Genomic DNA, 12,571 nt, shown 5'->3' with positions numbered 1-12,571 from the left:
GACTTACCGCGGCTGCGTTTGACGGCATGGCGTTTGAATGCCAGATCCTAAAAGGAAAAGGCATTCCAGAAGAAGTCATTCCTACCTTGATAAAGGCAAGGAAGGAAGTCACCGCGAAGCATTATCGCCGTATTTGGCGAAAATATGTTGCGTGGTGCGAGCAGCGGAGTGCTCCGATGGAGGAATTTCAACTGGGTCGTTTTCCTACATTTCCTGCAATCAGGATTGTCTATGGGTCTCAAATTGGGATCTATTAAGGTTCAAATTTCGGCCCTATCAATATTCTTCCAAAAAGAATTGGCCTCAGTCCCTGAGGTCCAGATTTTTATCAAAGGAGTACTGCATATACAGCCTCCTGTGGTGCCTAAGGTGGCACCGTGGGATCTAAATGTAGTTTTAGATTTCCTCAAATCCAATTGGTTTGAACCACTAAAGAATGTGGATTTGAAATATCTCACATGGAAAGTGACTATGTTACTGGCCCTGGCTTCGGCCGGGAGAGTATCTGAACTGGCGGCTTTGTTTTATAAAAGCCCTTATTTAATTTTCCATTCGACATAGGGCAGAGCTGCGGACGCGTCCGCATTTTCTCCCTAAGGTGGTATCAGCGTTTCACCTGAACCAGCCTATTGTAGTGCCTGCGGCTACAGACGACTTGAAGGACTCCAAGTTGTTGGACGTTGTCAGAGCCTTAAAAATATACATTTAAAGGACGGCTGGAGTCAGAAAATCTGACTCGCTGTTTATACTGTATGCACCCAACAAGTTGGGTGCACCTGCTTCTAAGCAGTCGATTGCTCGTTGGATTTGTAACAAAATTCAACTTGTACATTCTGTGGCAGGCCTGCCACAGCCTAAATCTGTTAAGGCCCATTCCGCAAGGAAGGTGGGCTCATCTTGGGCGGCTGCCCGAGGGGTCTCGGCATTACAACTCTGCCGAGCAGCTACGTGGTCAGGGGAGAACACGTTTGTAAATTTTTACAAATTTGATACCCTGGCAAAGGAGGACCTGGAGTTCTCTCATTCGGTGCTGCAGAGTCATCCGCACTCTCCCGCCCGTTTGGGAGCTTTGGTATAATCCCCATGGTCCTTTCAGGAACCCCAGCATCCACTTAGGACGATAGAGAAAATAAGAATTTACTTACCGATAATTCTATTTCTCGGAGTCCGTAGTGGATGCTGGGCGCCCATCCCAAGTGCGGATTATCTGCAATACTTGTACATAGTTATTGTTAACTAATTCGGGTTATTGTTTAGGAAGCCATCTTTCAGAGGCTCCTCTGTTATCATACTGTTAACTGGGTTTAGATCACAAGTTGTACGGTGTGATTGGTGTGGCTGGTATGAGTCTTACCCGGGATTCAAAATCCTCCCTTATTGTGTACGCTCGTCCGGGCACAGTACCTAACTGGAGTCTGGAGGAGGGTCATAGGGGGAGGAGCCAGTACACACCACCTGACCTGTAAAAGCTTTACTTTTGTGCCCTGTCTCCTGCGGAGCCGCTATTCCCCATGGTCCTTTCAGGAACCCCAGCATCCACTACGGACTCCGAGAAATAGAATTATCGGTAAGTAAATTCTTATTTTCCAGCTTTCCGGTCCTTTCGGAATCAAGGAAAAGCAAAAGGAAAGGGTAAAAGGCAAACAGTCCAATCCAACAAGTCTGGTAGGACTAAAAGGTATTGGGCTACCAGAGGACAGGTTTTCAAATCTGAAGACATGCCATCAGCCTGATGGTGAGGGCCTCCACCTGGGGCGACCCAGGGTGGGAGGCTGATTTCTTCAGTTTGCACAGAACTGACAGCAGTCTACTACAGATGTCTGGGTGCATAAAAGCGGTATCTCACGGTATGATCTACAGCCACACCGAAATGCCCAATCTTATCTGATCTTTGAAGCTAAGCAGTGTTGGTCCTGGTTAGTACTTGGATGGTAAACCTCCTGGTAATACCAAGTGCTGTAGGTGTTTTCAAGAAACATCCTGAATAAAAATTGTACCAGCCCGTCTTCAGTGGAAACGTAAATTAGGGCTTTGCAAGAGGCAGTTCAGGTGCTTCAGTCAGGAGTGATAATTCAGTTCCTCCTGCACATTAAGGACAAGGTTTGATTCCAACCTGTTTCTAGTTCAGAAGCCAAATGGGTCATTCCGGCTCATACTCAATCTCAAAGCACTGAACAAGTACTTTTTGGGTGCCTCGGGTTTCATATGGAGACTTAATGTTCCATTATTTCTGCCATAGAGCAGGAGGATTTAGGACATTCCAGAATATTCATGATGCCTATCCACATGTTTCTGTAGCACTGGTCCATCAGCGCTATGTTAGGTGCTATCCTCCAGCCTCAATTTCAGGCCCTACCATTGGGCTGACCACCGGTCCCAGAGTATTCACCAAAATTATGGTAGTGATGGCATCTTATCTCTGTTATCAGGAGATAAGTATTTTATAAAAACCCATACCTCGACAACTTAATAATCCTGGCACAGTCTCAGAAATTGTTTGCGTTCATCTGTAACAGACAATAGCTTGTTACAGAGATATGGTTGGCTCATAAATTGAGCAAAGTCGTCTCTGGTTCCGTCACATCGGATGACTCGCTTGGGGACTGTGTGAATTGGGTATTTAGAGAGTAATTTACCTCTGAACAAAATATCCAAAATTCACTTAAGGATTCAGGAATTGCTACACAGTCAACCGATTTTTTACAAACATTTACGCGGTAATGCGTGTAATGGGTTTGATGGTGTTGACATTGGACATGGTGGAGTATACTTAGTTCCATTATATACATCTGCAATGTCTGATCATTTCCAAGTACCAATGTTTTTCATCAGACAATAAAAGTGCAGATTATGGTCTTCCTCTGGAATTTAGGAGGTCAGTAGCTTGATGGCGATTGGACATCCTATACTGGACAAAGGAAGGCTCCATTGAATATCAGATGGCAACTCTGACAATGGATCCCAGCCTGTGGGGCTGGGGTGAAGTGTCAGGAAGGAGTTGCTTCCAGGGGCAGTGGACCAAGGGAGAAATATTGCCTGCCAATAAATATATTGGAACCTCGGGTCATATATGTGGCATTTATTCAGGCACAGAATATCATTGTGATGAATCCAGATTGAATCTGCTCGGACATGCAATGGCAGTGGCGTACCTCAACCATCAGGGAGGATCTCGCATCCAAAACATAATGAAGAAGGTAAGTCACACTTTAAGGTGGACAGAACTTCATTTTCCAACCTTGTCCACAGTTCTAATTCCGGCAGTCCTAAACTGAGAAGCAGATTTTCTCAGTCAACTCGCCATTCAGGTAGAGGTATGGACTTACAACCCCAAAGTCTTAAAAATCTCTGGTAGATAGTGGGGGTTACCGGAGATACATCTCATGCCAAACTGTCAGAACAACAAATATTTTGCATACGGGTCAAGAACAAATCCCAGATCGATCTTGTGGATGACTTGTCAACTTTCGTCTGGTTCATGTGTTTCCACCAATCGCCTTGTGATACAGGATGATACGAAAGGTAAGACAAGGTAAGGGTGCCGTGATACTAATAGCTCTGGCTTGGCCGAGAAGACATTGGTACACAGATCTAGAGAGGATGTCGATGGATGCTCCATTTCTACTCCTTCAACATCCAGATCTACCGTCTCAGGGTCCTGGTTATCACAAACACCTGGATGGACTGTCTTTGGCGAAGTGACTCTCGAGACTTCCATCCTGAAGGCAAGAGGACTCTCACAACAGGTAATTCTAATTATGCTCAGAGCAAAGAAAATTTCCTCAGCTCGCATTTATCACCAAATATGGCAGACCTATATTCTATGGTGCAGAGATCAAAAATTTGACCTTTTGATCAGCGTTTTCAGAGTCTTAGCATTCCTTCAGGCAGGAATACATAAAGGTTTATGACTGACTTAATTGAGAGTACAAGTGTCAGCATTGACTGTATGATTCCAAAAGAGAATTGTTAACCTACAGGATGTGCACACTTTTTTTCCAAGGAATGCTTCACATTCATCCTCCTTTTGTTCTTCCTACAGGGCCTTGGGTTTTAAGTTAGTCCTAAAGGCCCTTCAGGTTGTCCCATTTGAACCACTTGAAAGATTGAATCTTAACCCTGCTGTACTGTTCGGGTCTATTTGATCCAAAATTAAATTTGTTTCTGTGTCAGCTCGTTATTTATGTAATTAGGATTTCCATATTTTGATTTTTTTTTCTTTTTGGGCGAATAGTTATGAACGAAAAAAAAAATTATTTTTCTTTTTTCAAGTTATGTACTGTTCGGGTCAATATGACCCAATTTGAATATTATACTAGTGAGTGACCGTAATTGTTTATAAAGACATTACTTCAACAATAAAAATCATGGAAATTATGAATACAGTGTCAGTTCATTGGTTTACATTTGGATTACGTTATCTTTTCACGTTTCCACACACAATAGGGATGACATTGTAAACGAAACCGTCGCTACAACTCCATATGTTCTTTCAAAATTGAACAAATAAAATGGGAACTTGATCCTCCTCGACATCCTGCTCGATATCCCTTGTTTGAATCCTCAATATCCTCGATATCCCTTGTTTGAATATTAATGAAAAGCACTAATTTTATAATACGGGTCATATTGACCCGAACAGTACATGAGGATAGTAGACCCGAGCAGAGCAGCAGGGTTAAATGGTTGACAGCTAAAGTTCTTTTTCTACTGACTTTTTCTTCAAATTTAAGATTTTGGGGCATTGTTATGTCATCCTTCTTTATTCTTTATCCAGATAGAGCAGTTTTTTTAACCAAATCTGGATATATTCCTAAAGTGGTTTCTAAATTCCATCTTAACAAAGAAATTGTAATCTCGGTTTTCTAGGGGCCAGAATTTGCTGCTGGAGATGCATCGTTTGACATAGTCCGTGCCTTAGGGATCTACGTGGATCATACCAGTGCCATCAGAAAGACAGATACCTCTCCATTCTCTATGAAATTCACAAGAGAGGATGGCCTGTGGATAAGCAGACACTGGGGAAGTCGCTTCAGTTGAAAATTTCAGAAGCATATTCTCAAGCTGATCTCCCTGTTTCCGGCTAATGGGGGTCATTCTGACCCGATCGCACGCTGCAGTTTATCGCAGCGGTCCTAAGGCCGTCGGGCAGCTACGATCGCCTCTGCCTGATTGACAGGCAGAGGCGGTCGCTGGGCGGAACGGCGGCGTTTGGCCGCCGTTTTGGGGGCGCAGTCCGGTCAACGCAGGCGTGGCCGGACCAAACAGGGCAGGCCGCAGCAGCTGCGTGACAGGGAGCGATGAGTAGCTCCCGGCCAGCACGCTAAAGCTGCGCTGGTCGGGAGCTACTCTTGAATTGCAAAGACATGCGGGGCGGGATAGCCCTGTGCTGGGCGTCCCCCCGCATGTCAGTGTGAATGATCGTAGCTGTGCTAAATTTAGCACAGCTACGATCATCTCGGAATGACCCCCAATGTCTCTGCTTATTCTACTGGTAAGGTAGGCCATTATGGGCAGCACAATGTGCTGTTTCAGCAGAATAGAGATGTTAGGTAGACACGTGTTCTACTTTTACGCATTCATTAGACATTATACCTTGATACCTTTGCCTCTCAGGACACTGAATTCGGGCAAAGGATTCTCTTGTCTAATCAGGAGTTTGCCAACCACTAAATTGCTTTGGGACATCCCACTGTATCCTGTGGATACTGTGTGGACTCTACATGAGAAAATAAGATTTTACACTTACCGGTAAATCTATTTCTCGTAGTCCGTAGAGGATGCTGGGACTCCGTAAGGACCATGGGGAATAGACGGGCTCCGCAGGAGGCATGGGCACTTTAAGAAAGACTTTGGACTCTGGGTGTGCACTGGCTCCTCCCTCTATGCCCCTCCTCCACACCCCAGTTAGAGAAACTGTGCCCAGAGGAGATGGACAGTACGAGGAAAGGATTTTTGGGAATCCCAGGGCAAAATTCATACCAGCCACACCAATCACACCGTATAACTTGTGATAACTACCCAGTTAATAGTATGAACAAACAACATAGTCTCGGTCTAAACCGATGAAACTATAACATAACCCTTATGTAAGCAAAAACTATATACAAGTCTTGCAGAAGAAGTCCGCACTTGGGACGGGCGCCCAGCATCCTCTACGGACTACGAGAAATAGATTTACCGGTAAGTGTAAAATCTTATTTTCTCTAACGTCCTAGAGGATGCTGGGACTCCGTAAGGACCATGGGGATTATACCAAAGCTCCCAAACGGGCGGGAGAGTGCGGATGACTGCAGCACCGATTGAGCAAATAGGAGGTCCTCCTCAGCCAGGGTATCAAATTTATAGTAGCTGCTCGGCACAACTGTAATGCCGAGACTCCTCGGGCAGCCGCCCAAGACGAGCCCACCTTCCTAGTGGAATGGGCCACCGATTTAGGCAATATCAATCCTGCCGTAGAATGCGCCTGCTGAATCGTGTTACAGATCCAGCGAGCAATAGTCTGCTTTGAAGCAGGCGCACCAACTTTGTTGGCTGCATTACAGAACAAACAGCGCTTCAGTTTTCCTAACCCTCGCTGTTCTGGCCACATAAATCTTCAAAGCCCTGACCACATCAAGGGACTCTGAATCCTCCAAGTCCCGTGTAGCCACAGGCACGACAATAGGTTGATTCATATGAAAAGAAGAGACCACTTTAGGCAGAATTTGAGGACGAGTCCTCAATTCTGCCCTATCCACGTGGAAAACCAGATAGGGGGTTTTATGTGACAAAGCCGCTAAATCCGAAACACGCCTCACAGAAGCCAAGGCCATCAACATGACCACTTTCCAAGTGAGATATTTCAACTCCACTGTTGTGAGTGGTTCAAACCAAGGTGACTTGAGGAAACTTAATACCACATTAAGATCCCACGGCACCACCGGAGGTACAAAAGGAGGCTGAATATGCAGCACCCCCTTCACGAATGTGTGTACTTCAGGAAGAGAAGCCAATTCCTTTTGAAAGAAAATGGATAAGGCCGAAATTTGGACCTTTATGGGCCCTAATTTTAGGCCCAAAGTCACTCCTGTTTGCAGGAAGTGAAGCAGGCGACCCAAATGGAACTCCTCCGTAGGAGCAGTCCTGGCCTCACACCAAGAAACATATTTTCGCCATATACGGTGATAATGTTTCAATGTCACATCCTTCCTAGCCTTGATCAGGGTAGGAATGACCTCCGGAATACCTTTTTTCGCTAGGATCCAGCGTTCAACCGCCATGCCATCAAACGCAGCCGCGGTAAGTCTTGGAACAGACAGGGCCCCTGCTGCAGCAGGTCCTGTCTTAGAGGAAGAGGCCACGGATCTTCTGTGAGCAACTCTTGCAGATCCGGATACCAAGTCCTTCGTGGGCAATCTGGAACAATGAGGATTGTTCTTAATCTTCTTAGTCTTATTATTCTCAACACCTTGGGCATGAGAGCTAGAGGAGGGAACACATAGACCGATCTGAACACCCAAGGTGTCACTAGAGCGTCCACCGCTACCGCCTGAGGGTCTCTTGACCTGGCGCAATACCGCTTTAGCTTTTTGTTGAGACGGGACGCCATCATGTCTATCTGAGGCAGTCCCCACCGACCCACGATCTGTGCGAAGACTTCTTGATGAAGTCCCCACTCTCCCGGATGCAGGTCGTGCCTGCTGAGGAAGTCCGCTTCCCAGTTGTCCACCCCGGGATGAATACAGCTGATAGGGCGCTTACATGGCCTTCCGCCCAGCGAAGAACCCTGGTCGCTTCTGCCATGGCCTCTCTGTTCCTTGTGCCGCCTTGGCGGTTTACATGAGCCACTGCTGTGACATTGTCTGACTGAATCAGAACCGGTTTGTCCCGAAGCAATGCCTCCGCCTGGCGTTGGGCGTGGTATATGGCCCTCAACTCCAGGACGTTGATGTGGAGACAAGTCTCTAGATTCGACCAGAGACCTTGGAAATTTCTTCCCAGTGTGACTGCTCCCCAACCTCGGAGGCTTGCGTCCGTGGTCACCAGGATCCAGTCCTGAATTCCGAACCTGCGACCTTCTAGGAGGTGAGCACTGTGCAGCCACCACAGGAGAGATACCCTGGCTCTGGGAGACAGGGTGATCCTCTGATGCATTTGTAAATGGGACCTGGACCACTTGTCCAGTAGATCCCATTGAAAGGTCCTCGCATGGAACCTTCCGAAGGGGATGGTCTCGTACGATGCCACCATCTTCCCCAGGACACGCGTGCAGTGATGCACTGAAACTTTTTTTTAGCTTTTTAATAGGTCCCTGACCAGGGCTATGAGCCTTTTCCATCGGAAGAAAAACCTTTTTCTGGTCTGTGTCTAGAATCAGACCCAGAAAGGTCAGGCGCGTTGTAGAGACTAGCTGGGACTTCGGTATATTGAGAATCCAGCCGTGCCCCTGCAACATCCTCACCAACAGCGACACGCTGTCCAGCAACTTCTCCCGAGATCTCGCCTTTATGAGGAGATCGTCCAAGTATGGGATAATTGTGACACCCTGCTTGCGCAGGAGCACCATCATTTCCGCCATTACCTTGGTGAAAATTCTCGGGGCTGTGGAAAGCCCAAACGGCAACGTCTGAAATTGGTAATGACAGTCCTGTACTGCAAATCTCAGGAACGCCTGGTGAGGAGGGAAAATCGGAACATGAAGGTATGCATCCTTTATGTCCAGGAACACCATCCAATCCCCCCACTCCAGGCTGGCGATGACCGCTCTGAGCGATTCCATCTTGAACTTGAACTTTTTCAAGTACAAGTTCAGGGATTTTAGATTCAAAATGGGCCTGACCGAACCGTCCGGTTTCGGGACCACAAACAGGGTTGAGTAATACCCCTTTCCTTGCTGGAGAAGAGGAACTTTGACTATCACCTGTTGAAGATACAATTTTTGAATTGCAGTCAACACTAACTCCCTCTCTGACGGGGAAGCTGGCAGAGCCGAATTGAAAAACCGGCGAGGAGGCACGTCTTCGAATTCCAGCCTGTATCCCTGAGAAACCATCTCTATAGCCCAGGGATCCACCTGTGAGTGAACCCAAACCTGGCTGAAAAATCGAAGACGTGCCCCGACTTGAGCTGACTCCCCCCGGGAAGCCCCAGCGTCATGCGGTGGACTTTGCAGATGTAGGGGAGGACTTCTGCTCCTGGGAACTAGCTGCATGCAGCTTTTACCCTTGCCTTTTCCTCTGGCAAGGAAGGACGATCCCCGTACCACCTTGCTTTTATTGGAACGAAAGGACTGCATTTGATAATGAGGTGCCTTTTTAGTATGCTGCGGGGGGACAGAAGGTAAGAAATTCGATTTACCGGCCGTAGCAGTAGAGGCAAGGTCCGAGAGGCCTTCTCCAAACAACTCCTCCCCCTTGTAAGGCAACGACTCCATGTGCCGCTTTGAGTCGGCATCCCCCGTCCACTTTCGGGTCCACAGGAGTCGCCTAGCAGAAATAGACATAGCATTTATTCTGGAGCTTAGTAAACAAATGTCTCTTTGAGCATCCCTCATTTATAAAGCAGCATCTTTGATATGCTCTAGGGTCATTAGAATGGTATCCTTATCTAGGGTGTCAAGTTCCGTAGATAAGGAATCTGTCCATGCTGCGACAGCACTACACACCCAGACCGATGCTATAGCCGGTCTAACGATAGTACCGGAATGTGTGTAAATGTGCTTCATGGTAACCTCCTGCTTACGATCAGCAGGATCCTTGAGGGAAGCTGTATCCTGAGAAGGCAGTGCCACCTTCTTGGATAAGTGTGTCAGCGCCTTGTCTACCTTCGGCGAAGATTCCCATCGTATCCTGTCCTTTTGTGGAAAGGGATACGCCATAAGAATCCTTTTGGGAACTTGTAGTCCCCTATCTGGAGATTGCCAAGCCTTTTCGCACAAGTCGCTTAGTTCAAATGAGGACGGAAAAGTGACCTCAGGGTTTTTCCCTTTATACATGTGTACCCTCGTGTCAGGGACAGGGGGTTCCTCAGTGATATGCAAAACCTCTTTAATGGCAATAATCATGTAACGAATACCTATCGTCACCTTTGGCTGTAATTTTGCATCCTCATAGTCGACACTAGAGTCAGTATCTGTGTCGGTATCTGTGTCAGTGATCTGGGATATGGTGCGTTTTTGAGACCCCGAAGGTCCTGGTGCCACAGGGACAGGCCTGGTCTGACTACCTGACTGATCCCTAGCTTCAGCCTTGTCTAATCGTTTATGCAGTAAATTTACATTTGCATTCAAGACATTCCATATACCCACCCAGTCCGGTGTCGGCGTTGCCGACGGCGACCTGACCATCATGCACTCCCCCTCCTCCTTAGGTGAGCCTTCCTCGTCAAACATGTCGACACACACGTACCGACACACTTCACACACACACACAGGGAATCTCTTTTCTGAAGACAGGTTCCCCCTGAGGCCCCTTGGAGAGACAGAGAGAGAGTATGCCAGCACACACCTCAGCGCTGTATAACCCTGGAGAAAAACACAGATTGTTTACCCAGTAGCGCTGCTTAATGTATAAACGCCAATAATGTGCCCCCCCCTCTACTTTAAAACCCCCTTTCACCGTGTGTCAAGCAGGGGAAAGTGCGGGGAGCTTCCTCTCAGCGGTGCTGTGGAGAGAAAATGGCTCTGGTGAGTGCTGAGGGAGAAGCCCCACCCCCTCGGCGGCGGGCTTCTGTCCCGCTCAAACCTACTAAAAAATGGCGGGGGCTCTTTTATATACATGTACAGTGCCCACCTGTACATGTATATAGACTTTTGCCATAGGAGAGGTGTTTTATTGCTGCCAGGGCCCCCCCTGCTCCCTGCACCCTTACAGTGACCGGAGTGTGTAGGTGTATGGGAGCAATGACGCACAGCTGCGGTGCTGTGCGTTACCTCAGTGAAGCACCGAAGGCTTCTGCCGCCTGAGACGTCTTCTGTCTTCGTTTCTTCTGGCTCTGTGAGGAGAACGGCGGTGCGGCTCTGGGGTGAACGCCCAGGACGAACCTGTGTTCACTCCTTCTGGAGCTAATGGTGTCCAGTAGCCGAGGAAACAGAGACTATCATTTAAGTAGGTCTGCTCCTCTCTCCTCAGTCCCTCGATGCAGGGAGCCTGTTGCCATCAGTGCTCCCTGAAAAAGAGAAAAAATCCTAACAAAAAGGCTTTCTAAGCAGGAAACTCAGGAGAGCTCCCTGCAGTGCACCCATTCTCCTCTGGGCACAGTCTAAAACTGGGGTCTGGAGGAGGGGCATAGAGGGAGGAGCCAGTGCACACCCAGAGTCCAAAGTCTTTCTTAAAGTGCCCATGCCTCCTGCGGAGCCCGTCTATTCCCCATGGTCCTTACGGAGTCCCAGCATCCTTTAGTACGTTAGAGAAATATACGTTATGGTAAGAACTTACCGTTGATAACAGTATTTCTCCTAAGTCCACAGGGATCCCACCCTGACGCACCTGATTTGAGGATCCTTTTACTCACTAGCCTCTTCCCTCTTATACGGAAGGGTGTGCATGTGTGTTCTTCTCGCCTGATTAGGGATCTACATGATGCTCCTGCCTTGAGCTTTGGAAAACAACTGATTTGCCTGAGCCAGGAGGCGGGGATCTATGGACGGGCCCGTTGCATGCTGGGAGGCCGAATAGCTTTGACCGTTTGGTGCAAATCTGCTGTCGCTCCACTATATCCCAATGTTTCCTGTGGAACTTGTGGACTTAGAAGAAATACTGTTATCAGTGGTAAGGTCTTACCATAACGTATATTTTGTCACCCACTGCCTGTTACCTCTCCCTGGCATCACACACTGCCTCTCCCTGTCACCTTCTCATCAGCTGCCTGTCACCTCTCCCTGATGTCACACTGCCTCTCTGCATCACCCTCTCACCCACTGCCTGCCACCTCACCCTGGTATCACACACTGCCTCTCACCCACTGCCTGTCGCCTCTCCCTGACTTCACACTACTTCTCTCTGTCACCCTCTCACCAACTGACTGTCACCCCTCACTGACGTCACACATTGCCTCTAGATGCCACTTTGCACTGACTTCATGCTTCCTCTCCCTGCCACTTTCTCACCCACCATCTGTCACCTCTCACTGGCATCACACACTGCCTGTCCCCATCACCTTATCACCCACTGCCTGTTACATGTCCCTGGCAACACACTACCTCTCCCGGTCACCCTCTCATCCGCTGTCCGTCACTCCTCATTGGTGTCATGCACTGCCTTTCCCCATCACCATCTCACCCACTACCTGTCACCCACTGACTCTCTCTGTCACCCTTTTACTCACTGCCTCTCCCTGGCATCAACAACTGCCTCTTTCCCATCACCATCTTGCTGTCACTCACTGCCTCACCTGGTCACCCACTGCCTCTCTCTGGCACCTTCTCCTTGTCACCCACAGCCTGTCACACTATCCCTGTCACCCACTGCCTCTTCTCATCACCCTCTCCTGGTCACTCTTTGCCTCTCCCCATCACCGTCTCCCACTATCTCTACCTGTCTCTCCCTTTCACCCTCTCCTTGTCACCCAGTTCCTCTTCCAGTCACCCTCT

The 12,571-nt window shown here is 48.1% G+C and overlaps 1 protein-coding gene across 1 annotated transcript in view; it reads left to right on the top strand.

Moving 5' to 3' along the window:
• NUP210 (nucleoporin 210) overlaps nucleotides 1-12,571 on the top strand; it is a 390,084-nt gene that overhangs the window by 92,462 nt on the left and 285,051 nt on the right. The gene's annotated exons all lie outside the window — the stretch shown is intronic.

This window comes from Pseudophryne corroboree, chromosome 9, assembly GCF_028390025.1.
Source record: "Pseudophryne corroboree isolate aPseCor3 chromosome 9, aPseCor3.hap2, whole genome shotgun sequence".
NCBI lineage: Eukaryota > Metazoa > Chordata > Amphibia > Anura > Myobatrachidae > Pseudophryne > Pseudophryne corroboree.
The sequence above is the reverse complement of the archived record's forward strand: the minus strand, read 5'-3'. Positions and strand labels throughout refer to the sequence as shown.